Source organism: Capricornis sumatraensis, chromosome 2, assembly GCF_032405125.1.
Source record: "Capricornis sumatraensis isolate serow.1 chromosome 2, serow.2, whole genome shotgun sequence".
In the NCBI taxonomy this organism is placed as follows: Eukaryota; Metazoa; Chordata; class Mammalia; order Artiodactyla; family Bovidae; genus Capricornis; species Capricornis sumatraensis.
In genome coordinates, this window is record NC_091070.1 from 94,245,504 (window position 1) to 94,261,542 (window position 16,039).

The following is a 16,039-nucleotide window of genomic DNA, read 5'->3' on the forward strand; positions in this document are numbered from 1 at the left end:
TTTGGGCAACTTTGGAGGATGCTGGTGAGAGCCATGGGTGAGCAAAATCCCCCAGTCCCACCTCTTTCCCTCTCCTGTGTCTTGTCTCTCACAGTGCCCGAGCTGAGGCAGTGAGCATGTACACACTGGGTACCACTCAAAAGGGCAGGGCCCCCGTGGGCCCTCCTGGGCAGGGAGGCCCGCGGAAGTTGTGCAGGCCGCCCATGAGACCCTGGCTCTCACAAGGCACCTCAGTCTGAGCTGCTTCCTCCTTTCAACTTCTGTTTCTCCAAACATCAGTTCCACACATTGCCGTCCCAGTGAGCGCAGCTTCTCAGGAAAGGCCACCGGAAAGGGGCAATCAATAGATTAGATGACTGCTGCGACTCTTGGAGCTCATCTCCTGCTAGGAGTGGGTCTGTGCGTGCGTGTCGGAAAGAGCAGGAGAGCAGAGAGCCGCACTTAGGCAGTTTTCTCAGCAGGAAGAGACGGCAGAGCACTCAGCCCAATCAATGAGCTGGGAGGAGGGCAGACAGGAAGACCTGCAGCCGGGTGATTCGTGGCCCCTCCACCCTGGGAAGCTCTTTTCAGTCTAGGGGCCCAGAACAGCCTCACTGGCCCCTGGGGTGGTGTCTTGGCTGGTTTCTGACCCTGCCAGATTTGGTCCCCAGACGGTGGAGCTTTGCTTTGTCCTCCCCTGGCTTAGTCTGCCTTGCACAGAGAACTGAGATATTTTATGGGTCTACCTAAGGGAAATGAAGACCAAATAAACGTGTCCTTTGTGTTCCTTCTGTGCTAGCCCCCACATCAGCAGATCTTCCTTCCGCTATGTTCACTCACCCAGGGCAAGCCTCTCTGGTTACCATGCCCAGTCTTGGAAATTTCTCCGTAAATATTCCTGTCTTTGTGCTTACTTCGGCAGCACGGATGCTAAAATTGGAAGGATACAGAGAAGATTAGCATGGCCTCTGGGCAAGGATGACATACAAATTCGTGAAGTCCTCCGTATGTTTTCAGTTAAAGGATACACAAAACAATTAAATGTTAAAATATGGTATCAAAAGCAGTTATCATGAGGGGAAAAGAGTACAAATCAGAGTATTTTTAATGCTTTTGAAATTAGGAGTTCAGCAACTTAAAAACAATCATATATATGTGTGTGTATATATAGAGAGAGGGAGACAGAGAGACTGCTATACAAAAAACCTCATGGTAACTGCAACCTAAAAATCTATAATAAATACACACACACACACACACACACAAAGGAATCTAAATATAACACTAAAAATAGTCATCAAATCACAGGAAAAGAGAATAAATGTTCCTGCCTCAGTTTCATTCCCTGAGTGAAATCTCTGTTATTCTGAAACCTATTCTGGCAAATGGATAATAATTAACAAGTTTTCTCCCTTAATCAGTTAATGAATTATTCGACAGTTAATTTTAATTCTACAAATATATTCGTCCACCCATTTATCTACATTCCCCCTTTATTCAATAACATTTTTTTAAGTAAAATATTTTATGTAAAATATTCTGTTGGTGCCCTAGGGGGTTTGGGGGAAAAGAAAGTGATTAAACAGAGCTGGTAAAAAGTAGCCAAGGGTTTCTGGGCAGGATGCCAACAGTGACCCTCCTAGGAAGTGACTTGTAAACTGCCATTGTGTTAGCCAGACTGCCCCAAGCTGTCTACAGACACAGTGTGACCCTATCAACCTTCTTCTCTAAGGCGCAGGGGAAGACACAGCTCCATTTTTTTCTGAGACTTTTTGTCCATTATGAGGAGTTGCATTTTAAAGCCAGATTCTGGAATTTCATTAACTTTCAAAACAATAATCAGGCCTAAAGATGAATTCTATTGGGAAAAAATAGAGAAAAGGATGAAAAGAACTTTACCTAAAGACAATTAAATAGGAGCATGTAGTATTAACCATTCACAGTATTAGTAACACAGATGCAAATTGACCCCAAAACACGGGAACTTGTTCGATAAAGCAGAGACTCTGTATTGTGAAACAAAAGGAATTCAAAAGAATCCTCAGATTAGATGTGGAAAAGATGAAAAAAAATAATGAATATATATATATAAAATGTATATATGGGCTTCCCTGGTGGCTCAGAGGTTAAAGCATTTGCCTGGAATGCGGGAGACCAGGGTTCGATCCCTGGGTCGGGAAGATCCTCTGGAGAAGGAAATGGCAACCCACTCCAGTACTCTTGCCTGAAGAATCCCATGGAGGGAGGAGCCTAGTAGGCTACAGTCCACGGGGTCGCAAAGAGTCGGACACGACTGAGCGACTTCACTCACTCACTCATATTATGTATACACACATTATATATATATATATATATATATCGCTATTAACATTTACTAAGGAAAAAAACAGTTGATTTAATATATTTTTCTTAAAAGCTGTTATGAAGCCAGTGATGTATCTTCTATTGACAGCATCTCAGAACCGAGGGAACAAGGTACTTCTGTCATTAATATGTGTTAACACACTGGTCCTGGCTCTAAAACTGCAACCATTTCCAAGTTAGACAAGGGAAAATAAATCAATATGGCCTGAGGAAATTTTGCAGGCAGAAATATTTACTCTGACCACTAAGCTGAATTACTGATTTTAATAGGATTATCTCAGGGCAAGGCGTACACTTTATGATTTAAGAAAAAAAAAAGTAAATTGTAGCACTGTGGAATCTTTGAGTTTAAAAGACCTGAGGAGGGTTCTCTTCCTAGTTCCAGTATTGCTTCTATTAAGCCCCTAAGTGTTGTAATAATGTCTACATAAATATTGGTTGCCAGAATATTCAGGTCAAGTTGTAATTCGGTTCAGAAAAAATAATAAGACCCAAACTCTCTTTATCATTTATAATGAAGCTTGACTATGAATCACAGAGAGCTACAATAATAGTAATTTAAGGAAGGCAGACATAAAATTTCCATGTTATTCTGACAGCTGGGGCACATAAAGTCCTCAGAGGACCAGGATTCCTCTACATTTTCCTTATTACTCAAGTTGGTGGCTAGAGCTCCAGCCATCACATATGCATTCCAGGTGGCAGGATGGACGGCAGACAAAGAAGAGAGGAGCAAAGAGCACATTATAGCTGTTGCTTAGAGAACATTCCCAGGAGTTGCCAAAAGATATTTCAGTATATGTCTATGTGTTCACCAGGCTTTAGTCACATGGTTATGCTGAACTTCAAGGGACTAAGAGAAGTATTCTTATGTGGGGTGGAGAGGTGGCTAGAGCACAGCTAAAAATGAGAACTCTCTTAATGTGGAAGAAGGGAAGAATGAACAGTGAGGGGGAGATAACATTTTCTGCAAATCTCTTTGCCAGCTCTTAAAATTGGTGGTTTGTTGGGTAATTGAAAAAGTCAGTTAAAGCAGGAAATCACAAAAAAGAGACTTTGTCCTGTACATCTCCTCCATCTGACCATTTCTGAGTTATATCCTTTTATTAAAAACCTGCAATCAAGTCTTTTACGACTGATTCATGTCGCTCAAAAAACACCATAAACATCGTCAGTACGTCTGGTTGCAGAAGAGCCGAAGGTGATACCACAAATAAGACTGACTGAAGCGTTTATGTCTCATTTCATTTGTCTGATTGGAAAACTGTGTTGTAAGAACAAAAATTACCAGGACAAGGTAAACTGCTGGACAGCAGTTTCTTTATCCTGAACAGCTGCAGCGTCAATGACAGTCACGCCTTTCTGACCCCATGGGTGGTACATACCATCACAAACCTTTCAGGAGACAATAGCCAAAAGCAAGATTTGATTGTGAAGATAGAGAAGCAGGGGCTGGCAAATGCATCCCTACTTTTAATAAAATGAGTTTTGAGATTGGAAAAAGGGAAAGAAGTGGATTCTGAAATTTCCTAGTGACATACCTTAGCTGTGAATGACCCTTCCATCCAAATATCTGCATTTTGGGAATCTGTTGCATGGAGTTTTTCCATCTGTAATATGTGAAATTACCCACTCCAGTATTCTGGCCTGGAGAATTCCATGGACTTTACAGTTGCAAAGAATCAGACACGACTTTCACTTTCACAAGTGTTTGAAGATTGATAAATACAGATGAAGAAATATATGAATCTTTTATATAATAGAATTAGATGTAATCTAAAAAGTGAAAGCAGATGAGTATTCTCTTGTTTCTTTGTTTTAAAACTGTAACTGTCTGGTTTGCCTTCATCTCCATGGATACAAAGTATGTTTAAGTAATATGTTGTACTCATGATGGCAGAAATAACGAAGTCTTCTCTTTGAGGGGAAAAAAGAGAGAAGCAGGAACTTAAAGACCTTAACCCTCTGAAGATATGATCCTTCAGTTGTTATTGTTCAGTTGCTAAGTCATGTCCAACTCTGCGACCCCATGAACTGCAGCATGCTAGGCATCCCTGTCCTTCACTCTCTCCTGGAGTTTGCTCAAATTCATGTCCCTTGAGTAGATGATGCCATCGAACCATCTCATCCTCTGTTGCCCTCTTCTTCTTTTGCCTTCAATCTTTCCCAGCATCAGGGTCTTTTCTAATGAGTCAGCTCTTCGCATCAGGTGGCCAAAGTATTGGAGCTTCACTTTCAGCATCAGTCCTTCCAATGAATATTCAGGGTCGATTTCCTTTAGGATTGACAGGTTTGATCTCCTTGCAGTCCAAGGGCCTCTCAAGAGTCTTCTCCAGCACCACAGTTCAAAAGCATTAATTCTTTGGTGCTCAGCATTCTTTATGGTCCAACTCTCACATCCATTCATGACTACTGGAAAAACCATAGCCTTGACTAGACGGACCTTTGTTGGCAAAGTAATGTCTCTGCTTTTTAATACACTGTCTAGGCTTGTCATAGCTTTTCCTCTAAGGAGCAAGCATCTTTTAATTTTATAGCTGCAGTCACTGTCCACAGTGATTTTGGAGTCCAAGAAAATAAAGTCTGTCGCTGTTTCCAATTTTTCTCCATCTATTTGCCATGAGGTAATGGGATCAGGTGCCATGATCTTAGTTTTTTGAATGTTGAATTTTAAGCCAGCTTTTTCACTCTCCTCTTTCACCTTCATAAGAGGCTCTTTCATTCCTCTTCACTGTCTGCCATTAGGGTGGTGTTATCTGCATATGTGAGGTTATTGATATTTCTCCTGACAATCTTGATTCCTGTTTGTCATTCATCCAGCCTGGCATTTTGCATGATATATTCTGCATAGAAGTTAAATAAGCGGGGTGACAATATACAGCCTGGATGTACTCCTTTCTGAGTTTGAACCAGTCCATTGTTCCATGTCTGGTATGGCTGAGTAGTGTGTGTATATATATATATACACACACATACATATATATTCAGATATATGGATAAAAAGATGTGACATATATATGTAATCAAATCTTCTTTATCCATTCATCTATTGACAGACACTTAAGTTGCTTCCATAACTTGCCTCTTATAAATAATGTTGCTATGAACATTGGGGTACAGGTATCTTTTCGAATTAGTGGTGTTTTTTTTTTTTTTCAGATATACCTAGGAGTAAAATTGCTGGGTCATATGTTAGTTATACTTTTAGCTTTTTGGAGAAACCCCCATAGTGTTTCCACAATGGTTATACCAATTTACATTCCTACCAACAATGTATAAGGGTTCTCTTTTCTCTACATCTTCACCAACATTTGATATTTGTGGGGTTTTTTTTTTTTTTTTTCATAGTAACAATTCTGACAGGGAACAGTGACTTTTTTGAGGCAAGCCTACTCAGAGGCAATACATGAAAGAAAAGTCAAACTTAAAGTATGGTCAGTTCAGTTCAGTTCAGTCGCTCAGTCGTGTCTGATTCTTTGCGACCCCATTCCATGAATTGCAGCATGCCAGGCCTCCCTGTCCATCACCAACTCCCGGAATTCACTCAAACTCATGTCCATTGAGTTGGTGATGCCATCCAGCCATCTCATCCTCTGTCGTCCCCTTCTCCTCCTGCCCCCAATCCCTCCCAGCATCAGAGTCTTTTCCAATGAGTTAACTCTTCACATCAGGTGGCCAAAGTATTGGAGTTTCAGCTTCAGCTTCAGTCTTTCCAATGAACACCCAGGGCTGATCTCCTTTAGAATGGACTGGTTGGATCTCCTTACAGTCCAAGGGACTCTCAAGAGTCTTCTCCAAAACCACAGTTCAAAAGCATCAATTCTTCGGCGCTCAGCTTTCTTCACAGTCATACATTAACTAAGCACAATTTAATTGTTTAAGATTAGAAAGTATAGACAAAAGATATATAGAAGGTTAAGAGTGAAGCAAAGGGTTATAATAAAATACTGAAAAAGTGTTATACTTTCTTATATAGTTTATAGCAACTTCACATATTTTGAATGAGTCAAATAAATATTAGAAAGACATACTAATCTAGAGATTTATCATTATTTATACTTCTTTATTTCTTACTTTCTTGTTTGCAGTCTGTCTTGCTCGCTAAATTTTCAGCTCCATTAGGATGGGGACCATAGTTGTTTTTTCCAGTGAAATATCGTCTGTCACTTTATTTATATAATACCTGCAGCACAATCAAAGTTCAGTAAATATTGGGTGGTACCCTATGAAACTGCAGCTTTCATAGATAAAGAACAGTTCAATATTAGCATTTTCATCCGGTTCAGTCTAATACTTGTTGAACAGATGAGATTTCTCCCATAAGGTATTGATTTCTAAAGAAGTCACAGAAACACACTCCCAGTATTGTAAAATTATTTCTGCCAATGTTATAAAACTTCTTTTTTTTAACACTTCTGACTTGTTTCACCCAGAATTTTCATAGACTGTAAGAGACCTCCAAGAATTGCTTCTTGTTTATCATTTACACCAGTGTCTCATATTACTGGAGTTTTAGAAGTTTACCCTAACACAAATTCCACTGTTTCTAATGGCACCATAAGTCTATTTTCTCTTATTTTATCATGCCTGAGATTGGAAGGCTGGCTGCCATTCTATAGTTGCTATTGAATTCATCAAGAAGTATTTAACATCTATTACAAGCCAAGACTGTGATAGGAGCTATCAGGCATATCAAAATGAATAAGGCACAATGTTTACTATCCAGGAACTCACAGTTACATAGAAAGTTAATATTTGACACAAATTCATCTTTCCAGGAAGAAGGAGAAAGGAGGTGATAAGTTCCATGAATGAGGCATTAAGTGTTACAGGATATCTCTATGGGAGAAAATATGATGTAGGACCCTACATCACAGACAATATGAAATCCATATATGATAAAGATAGGTGTGTGTTTAAATATGTCCTTACACACCTTCAGAGAAAATAGAATGCTTTTATAATTTAGGATCAGAGTGGGTCTTCCCAAGGAAGGCAAAACAAAACCCAAAAGTATTAAATAGAAAAAAAAATAGCATAAAAACCTAAAAATTTCTTTACAATGAAAGACATCATAAAGTTCAGAGACAAGTGACAGTTCTTTGACACAGCAGTTTCATTTCTAGGAATCTATCCTGTAAATATACTTCACAGATATATGGAAAACATTATTCATTTAAGTGTTGCTTATAATTGTAAAATACCTGGAAACCACTCAAGTATTCGTCATAAACTGCGGAGCATCCACACTGTAGACTATTGGGCGATTGGCAGGACGACGAAGACCCCTATGTATGGACATGGAGTGGTCACCTGCAGATCTACAGTGTGAATTAAGAGAAAGACTAAGGGCAGAACATTTTGTTGTTGTTGTTTGCTACGATTTATGTAAGAAAAGGGATGAAAAGACTATAGATACAATTTTGTTTATGTTTACAAAATGAAGACCAGGAAAGGAGTTTCCTACAGGGGATGGGGAGGAACAAACTGGAGGATAGATGAGACTTTTCTCTGTTTACCTTTCTGAATAGTTTTTGACTTCTGAATCTTATAAAATATAGTATCTATTAGATCTTAAAATTAAATTAGAAAGATAAATGCCATTCTAGGGAAACTACATAAAGGATTAACAGCCATGGGATGGACTGAGTGCTTGTATCATGAAATGTTGAGAATGGAATGTTTTTGTCCCCCCATGATTCACGGTTGAAATCTTAACCCTTAATGTGATGGGTATTAGGGAGTAGGGACTTTGGGAGGTAGGTCATGAAGTTGGAGTTCTCATGATGGCAATGTTGCTGTTCAGTCACGAAGTCATGTTCGATCTCTGCAACCCCATAAACTGCAGCACGCCAGGCTTCCCTGTCCTACACTATCTCCCAGAGTTTGCTCAAACTCATGTCCACTGATTCGATGATGCCATCCAACCATCTCATCCTCTGTTGGCCCTTCTCTTCCTGCCCTCAATCTTTCTCAGCATCAGGGTCTTTTCCAGTGAGTCGGCTCTTTGCATCAGGTGGCCAAAGTATTGGAGCTTCAGCTTCAGCTTCAGCGTCAGTCCTTCCAATGAATATTCAGAGTTGACTTCCTTTAAGATTGACGGGTTTGATCTTCTTGCTGTTCAAGGGTCTCTCAAGAGTCTTCTCCAGTGCCACAGTGCAAAAGCATCAATTCTTCAGTGGTCAGCCTTCTTTATGGTCCAACTGTACATGACTTCCTTGGTGGCTGAGTGGTAAAGAATCTGCCTGCAATGCAGGAGACCAGGACTCAATCTCTGGTGTTGGGAAGATTCCCCTAGAGAAGGGAATGGCTACCTGCTCCAGTATGCTTGCCTGGAGAATTCCATGGACAGAGGCACTTGGAGGGCTACAGTCCATCGGGCCACAGAGAGGTGGGCACGGCTGAGTGACTAACACGATGGCATTGGTGCCCTCATAGGGAGAGACACTGGAGTGTGTGCCTGCGCTCCCCTCCCCCGCACCCCTCTCTCTGTGTCATGTGAGGACGCAATGAGAAGTCAGCCATTCGCAAACCAGGAAGCGGGTCTCATCAGACCCCAGACCTGCCAGTGCCTAGATCCTCAACTTCCAAGACTGGAAGAAGTAAATACCTGTTGTTTAAGCCACTTCATCTTATAGCAGCTTGAACTGACTAAGAGAAGCCATGGTAAACAGTATTAAGTTTTAGTCGCTCTGTGTGACCCATGGACTATAGTCCTCCAGGCTCCTCTGTTCATGGGATTCTCCAGTCAAGAATACTGGAGTGGGTTGCCATTCCCTTCTCCAAAATAGTATAAAAAGTTCACACAAATAAATAAGAAATTTTGATCTGGTAGAAAAGCTAGCAAAGGGGACTCACAGAAAAATCTGTCCTCTGTTGTTTATCTCCTCCACTCTCGGCATGCCTCTCCCGGTATTTCTGATCACCAATGTGTGGTAACTTTTTCTACACCAAGCAATCCTACACCACCAGCTGGGTGTCATACAACATAACTCAATCCTGGCACTGTCTAGCTAAAGTCAGCATCAGATCCCATAGGCTAAGTGTTCAGTTCCACAATACTGCCCCCCGCCACATTCACACACACTTCAGATGCCATTCACAAGTCCAAGTTGGTGATTAAATCAATCTCCAGCCCTCTAATCATAAGATTGGTTCCCCTGGCAACCAGCCCCCATCCTTAAGGGCTTTCCAAATTCACTTCATTAACATAAACTCAGGTGTGGCTGAAAGGCGCTTGTCAAGAAAATCTGAAGGTTTTAGGAGTTCTGTGCCAGAAATGGACAAATATCACATTTCTTATTGTAAGTCACAATATCAGAGGCAAGAACAGATAATTTATAGAAGAAAAACAAATAGCAATAGACATAAATATGTAATGATACTATTCTCTGCAGGTACAAAATAAATTCAAATTGAAACAAAAAGAAGATATTTTTCATGAACCTGATTACCTTAAATTTAAAAGATTGATGATACCAGTCAAGAATGAGAGGATGGGGAAGTAGGAACTTTTTAATACAACTGTTGGTATAAGTTTAAATTGGTAGAGCCTTATAGGAATATCTTCAAAATTCCAAATCTAGGAATTTATGCCAAATACACTTACAAGGAAAACCAGGAAATATACTGCAATGGTGTTTATTGCGGCAATGTTTGTAACAGTAAAAACTGAAAACCAATGTCCACTATATTACAACATAGCTATACAATGGAAAGACCTTGAAGATATATCAAGTAGATAAAGCAAATTGCAGTAAATTATGGCCAATTTTTATCATCCAAAGGTTAATGATTTTATCATATGTGTGTATGCCCATCTAGGTATGTGTATGCTGCTGCTGCTGCTGCTGCTAAGTCACTTCAGTCCTGTCCGACTCTGTGTGACCCCATAGACGGCAGCCCACCAGGCTCCCCCATCCCTGGGATTCTCCAGGCAAGAACACTGGAGTGGGTTGCCATTGTATACACACATATATATGGAAAAATCTGGTATAATAGTAAATATTAATATGGTTATTTTTGAGGGTGTATAGCCTGTAGTTCTATATCATTCAAGTTTTTTCATAACAAACGTGTATTCCTTTAAAACCATAAGAAGATGTTTAAAACTCCAGTTGAAAGTTTAGAGCTGACGTCATAGAAGAGCTGACATTTCATGCCATCAAAAAGTCCGAGCTAAAAAAAAAAAAAAGTCCGAGCTGAAAAAAACCTTAAAAGTCATCTAATTTTGTGGTTTCCAAATGCAACCTGTATTCTAATTGCATCCGAAGCACCAGGGAAACTTTTTTGTAAGAAACATTTCTTTTTTCCTTTGTCATTGGATCATATCTCTAGGTTGTGTAGGAAATTTTTAAAATTTGTTATTTATTTATTTATTTTCAGCTCCGCTGGGTCTTCACTGCTGATCAGGCTTTTCTCTGTTTGCAGCAAACGGGGGCTACTCTCTAGTTGCAGTGCAAGGGCTTCTCATTGTGGAGGCTTCCCTTTTTGCAGAGCAAGGGCTGCAGGGTGTAGGGGCTCCCATAGATGCAGCATATGGGCTCAGCAGTTATGGCCTCCCGGCCCTAGAGCGCAGGCGCGGCGGTCGTGGCTCTCGGGCCCTGGGGCGCAGGCGCGGCGGCCGTGGCTCCCGGGCCCTAGAGCGCAGGCGCGGCGGCCGTGGCTCCTGGGCTTAGTTGCTCTGTAGCATGTGGGATCCTCCTGGATCAGGGATCAAACCCACGTCTCTTGCATTGGCAGGTATAGTCTTTACCACTGAGCCACCAGGGAAACCCAGAAACTTTTTTTTAATGGGGACAGATTCCTGGTCTCCATTTTCCAGATTATGATTCAGAATTTTGGAGGTGAGGCTGAGAAACCTATTTTTAAAACAATCTCCAGGTGACTCTGGTACTATGTCAGACTTAAAAACTATTTATTTCAACCTCCTACGCAATGCAGTAGCACTCCTCTGGAAGCCTTGATGTAGATTATTTCAGAGATGAACGTTTCATACACATGTGAGAACCTTGTAGAGAGATTTCAGGATCAAGTGTATGTAAGACTTCCTCGCTTCTGCAAAATCTGGGTAAAATTGGTTTCAACCCTAATAGTTTCAGAGCATGTTCAAGTTTAAAGTCTTCCCCAAGATATTTGCAAGTTTCAAAGAGGGAGCACGTGCTTTACGTTGTGAGGGGTTTTGGCCTCTATCTCAGGCTCTAGGCTCCTGTGAGTTCTTATACTGCCTCAGACCTGTACAACCTTGCCTTATCACTCTCTTCACCCAACTGCTTTCCTTGGCTTTGTCTTTCCTCGTGGCACTTCCCAGGGGCTGAGGTACTGAATGTTTATGTGTTGGTCTATTGACATCTCCCCGCTAGAATGTGAGCCTGCTTGGGAGTAGGCACTCTGTCTGCAGTATTAACCCCCTCGTCCTCAGTGGCTCTGATAGCACCTAGCACAGAGGTTTGAGCACTCAAAAATACCTACTGATACTTGTCTTTCTCTGTCTGGCTTACTTAGTGTGGTCATCTCTAGGTCCATACTTGTTGCTGTAAATGGCCTTCTTTCATTCTTTTCTGAGTGGCTGAGTAACATTCCATTATATACATGTATCATATCTTCTATATACATCTATCATATCTTCTTTATCCATTCATCTGTTGACAGACATTTAGGTTGCTTCCATGTCTTGGTTATTTAATAGCACTGCTGTGAACATTGGGATACATGTATCTTTTCAGATTAGAGTTTTCTCTGGATTGCTTTGGTGTACACCTGAAACTTACATGTTATTGTAAATCAAAGGAGGAAAAAATGAAAGAAAGTGAAGTCACTCAGTCGTGTCTGACTCTTTGCGACCCCACAGACTGTTTAGCTGGCTAGGCTCCTCCATCCATGGGATTTTCCAGGCAAGAGTACTGGAGTGGCTTGCCATTTCCTTCTCCAGGGGAATCTTCCTGACCCAGGGAGAGAACCTGGGTCTCCCGCATTGCAGGCAGACTCTTTACCATCTGAGCCACAAGGGAAGCCACAGGAAACCAACTGTACTCCAATTAAACATTTAAAATCTTTCTCGATCTAGATACAGATGGATGATGGAAGGAAGGAGCAAAGAGATGTTCTGACTCCCAAATCCATCCTGTCCTCCCCGGGTCTGCCTCTTGCCATTCTCCTACCTGCTCACTTCTTGCTGGCTTCACTCTTCACCCAGCTCCCTTTTCCACTCACTCCTCTCTCTCAGGAACAAACAGATTCCTCTTCTTGCTTCTCTCTGTTTGTTTAGACTTTATTCCTTACAGTGGTTTTAGCCTCACAGCAAAACTGAGCTAAAGTTTCAGAGATTCCCCCTCCACCCCCTCCCTCTACATGTGCAGTCTCGCCCGTTATCAACACCCCCACTCCTTAACTCTTTTTTCTAAATGTATTTTTAAATTTTTTAAAATTGGGGGATAATTACTTTATCATATTGTCTTGGTTTCTGCCATACATCAACGTGAATCTCCTTGCCTTTTGATAGGCGTTTCCCTCACCCCCTTTAATTCTTTCAAATCTGACATTTCTGCTTCAGAAATCTCTCCAACATGAGTTAGATGCATCACAGCATCTCCTCCAATCACAGACAATCTTCTCCATGATAGAGATTCTGTGTCAGAAATAAATATATTTATATTCATTGAAAATCCCTTTCTCCATCATCACCACCACTTGAGGATCTCAGTTTGCCCCTCAGGAGCAGGAGGAAACATGTCTGTAGACTGCCTTGTCCGCTTGGCCACCCTGGCTGAAGAGGCAGCTTCTGCCTAAATTCCACGGTTCCCATTTCCTGGTTCTACATCATATGGTTCTTTGTGTAATCCAACATACAGAACTTCTCTTCATTTTTCTGATGCTCTTTACCTGGAATCCTCTGATTTCCAACGCCCTGCTCAGAAGGTAGCCCACATACCTGACACGCCCCAGGTAATAGCTCAAGCTAATTCAAACAACAGTGGGGTTATTCCTTTTGAAGACGTGGCCACGATACTTCTTTAATGCATAAAAGGGCTGGGCGCCAAGAATGTGCTTGTCCTTTTCCTGACCTGAGTTCCAGATCGTTGGGGCTTTATCAAAGCAGCAGTTCAGATAAAGGTGTGGAAATTCTTCTTATTTTCTCCCTCAGATTACCATAGCCCTGTCCTGGCGTCCAGATATGGCTCTCTGGGAAATTCAGCCAAATGGCTGAATTCAGCCAAAAATGGCTCCATTTTTTCAGATTCAGCAGCCATTGGTGGTGACAATGGTGCTTTCAGAGGAAGCTACAATCCCCAGAGAACCCTTTGTCTGATTAAACTCCCCCCAGAAAATCTCTACGAAGAACATACACCAAATGTGCTAGCAGTTTCCAATGATTTGATCAGGGAAATACACTACTATTCTCCCGAAATAATTTTTTCTGAGTCAGGCTCCCTTCATGATTTCTTCCTTGAGGCAGGTTTAAGAGGCCTCACATTGCATTAGCTTTGTCTTAGAATTGTCAATGCGTATAGCTCATTTAAATGGACATCTGTGAAGGCTGCTTGGAGCAAAAATCTGGACTCATCTATCTTCCTGGGAGATGGTCTCTGTGGTGCAGACAAACTGGGGTGGCTCCTGGCTCAGCACCTTCCCAGCTGCCCCCTCAACCTGGGCAGGGCCAACTGATCCAAGAGAAGAAGGTGCTGACGCAGGCTGTGCCAGTCAGAGAGCGTGCCTTGAGCACGCAGACGAGTGGTGTTGAGGCACCTAGCGCCAGTGCCGTGGCAGAGTCCAGGAGCTCCTACTACAGCCCTGGCCCTGCCTCCCCCTAGTTCTGCTCTTTCTATTATTCAGAATCCCTCCTATAAGTCTGACTTTCATTATGTTGGCCAGAGCTGAACATTATGCAGGCTTAAATTGCAAAGGGGCCTCTAGGGCCCTATTGTAGAATTCTACCACTAGCCCCGTGTACTTCATCATCTTGGTCAGAGCCTTCTGCCAAAACTTAAGGTGTGTACACTTTGCCTGGAACCTGAACTCTGCATTTCGAACCAGTTCAAGGGATAATCCTAACAATCCATGTGTGTTATTATTATCTCTATTTTAGAAATGAGTCAAGTAAGGCCTTGTGTGGGTGCTCAGGGTCAAACAGCTACTAAGAGGTGGAGACCAGGAAGAACCCAAGGCGTCAGATTTCAGAGCTTTGCTCTTAACCAGCAGCAGCGTTGTCTCTATGAGGGTGTTCAGGCCTAAACCAGAGGACTGCATGCTTAGGCATGCCCAGCACCTTGTGGAAAGCCCTTCTGCCTTGAGTAGGAGGTAGGATAAGACCTCCAGTCTTCCACCTCCCTCCCACCTAACCAAGAGTCTGAACTTTCTAAGCCAAAACCTCTGTTTCTCTTACTTTGTCTCCTGCCCCATCCTTTGATACTGAGATGCAGAAAATGATGAACCCTCACAGAGAAAGAGAGATAGAAATAAGTAAATAACACTCCCTACACCAAAGAAGGGCTTCCCTGGTAACCCAGCTAGTAAAGAATCTGCCTGCAATGCAGAAGACCCCAGTTCAATTCCTGGGTCGGGAAGACCCGCCAGAGAAGGGATAGGCTACCCACTCCAGTATTCTGGGGCTTCCCTGGTGGCTAAGATGGTAAAGAATCTGCCTGCAATGTGGGAGACCTGGGTTTGATCCCTGGGTTAGGAAGATCCCCTGGAGGAGGGCATAGCAACCTACTCCAATATTCTTGCCTGGAGAATTCCCATGGCAGAGGAGCCTGGCGGGCTGTGGTCCATGGGGACACAAAGAGTTGGACATGACTGAGTGACTAGGTACAGCACGGCAACCCTGAAGAAACCTTTCCAAAAAGTGAGTTTTCTTAGACGGCATTAGAAATGGCATCTGAATGCAAAGGGAAAATTGTATCTGGTGAGGCAGAGAAGTCGTTTGATAGTAGCTCTTTATTCTTTGTGAAGTTTAGTGAATAATATTCAAGTAACAGGAGTAGTAAGCTTCCCAGTTGGCACTAGCGGTAAAGAACCCGCCTGCCCATGCAGGAGACACAGGAGATGTGAGTTTTATCCCTGGGTCAAGAAGATCCCCTGGAGGAGAGCATGGCAACACACTCCAGTACTCTTGCCTGGAGAACCCCATGGACAGAGGAATCTGGCGGGTTACAGTCCACCGGGTTGGATACGACGGAAGTGACTTAGCACAAGCACAACAAGTGTAATAAATGAGTCACCATAATCAATACTCTTTTATGCTCATGGAATGCCAGCAGAGAGCTCTGTGTCAGAAAACGACATGTAATCACATTTCTCAAGGAAAGAATGTTTAGCATTGTTTGGCGGAAAAGGCAGAGATAGCAAATATCATCTGTGAAATGCCGTTCACAGTGCACGAAAATGACTCCTTAATGTGGGCCAATTTGCTTGCAAAGAAGTATGGGTAATCTTTGTTCTGGGCAAATTCCATAGTTACTATCTATCTTGTGACCCTTCATTTTCCTGGAATTGCCATTCGCTACCAGGCCAAAGGCATGTGTTTACAGGCAGAGCAGGAAGCTGCCAGGGCCCGTTTTCCCTGTTCCCAAGCTGGCCATCGCCATGACTTAAGTTGAATTCTAGGGATGCTGGTGCTGCAGAGACTGCCTCCTTGATGCTCCAGACATCAAGGCACCAGGCAGACATGGGCTGACTCTAGAGGCACTGCTGGCTC

The 16,039-nt window shown here is 42.3% G+C and overlaps 1 non-coding gene across 1 annotated transcript; it reads left to right on the forward strand.

Moving 5' to 3' along the window:
- Positions 1-885: 885 nt before the first annotated feature.
- Positions 886-992, forward strand: LOC138074661 (U6 spliceosomal RNA). Its single transcript, XR_011144490.1, has one exon. It is a non-coding gene; the product is annotated as a U6 spliceosomal RNA (small nuclear RNA).
- The last annotated feature ends 15,047 nt before the right edge of the window (positions 993-16,039 follow it).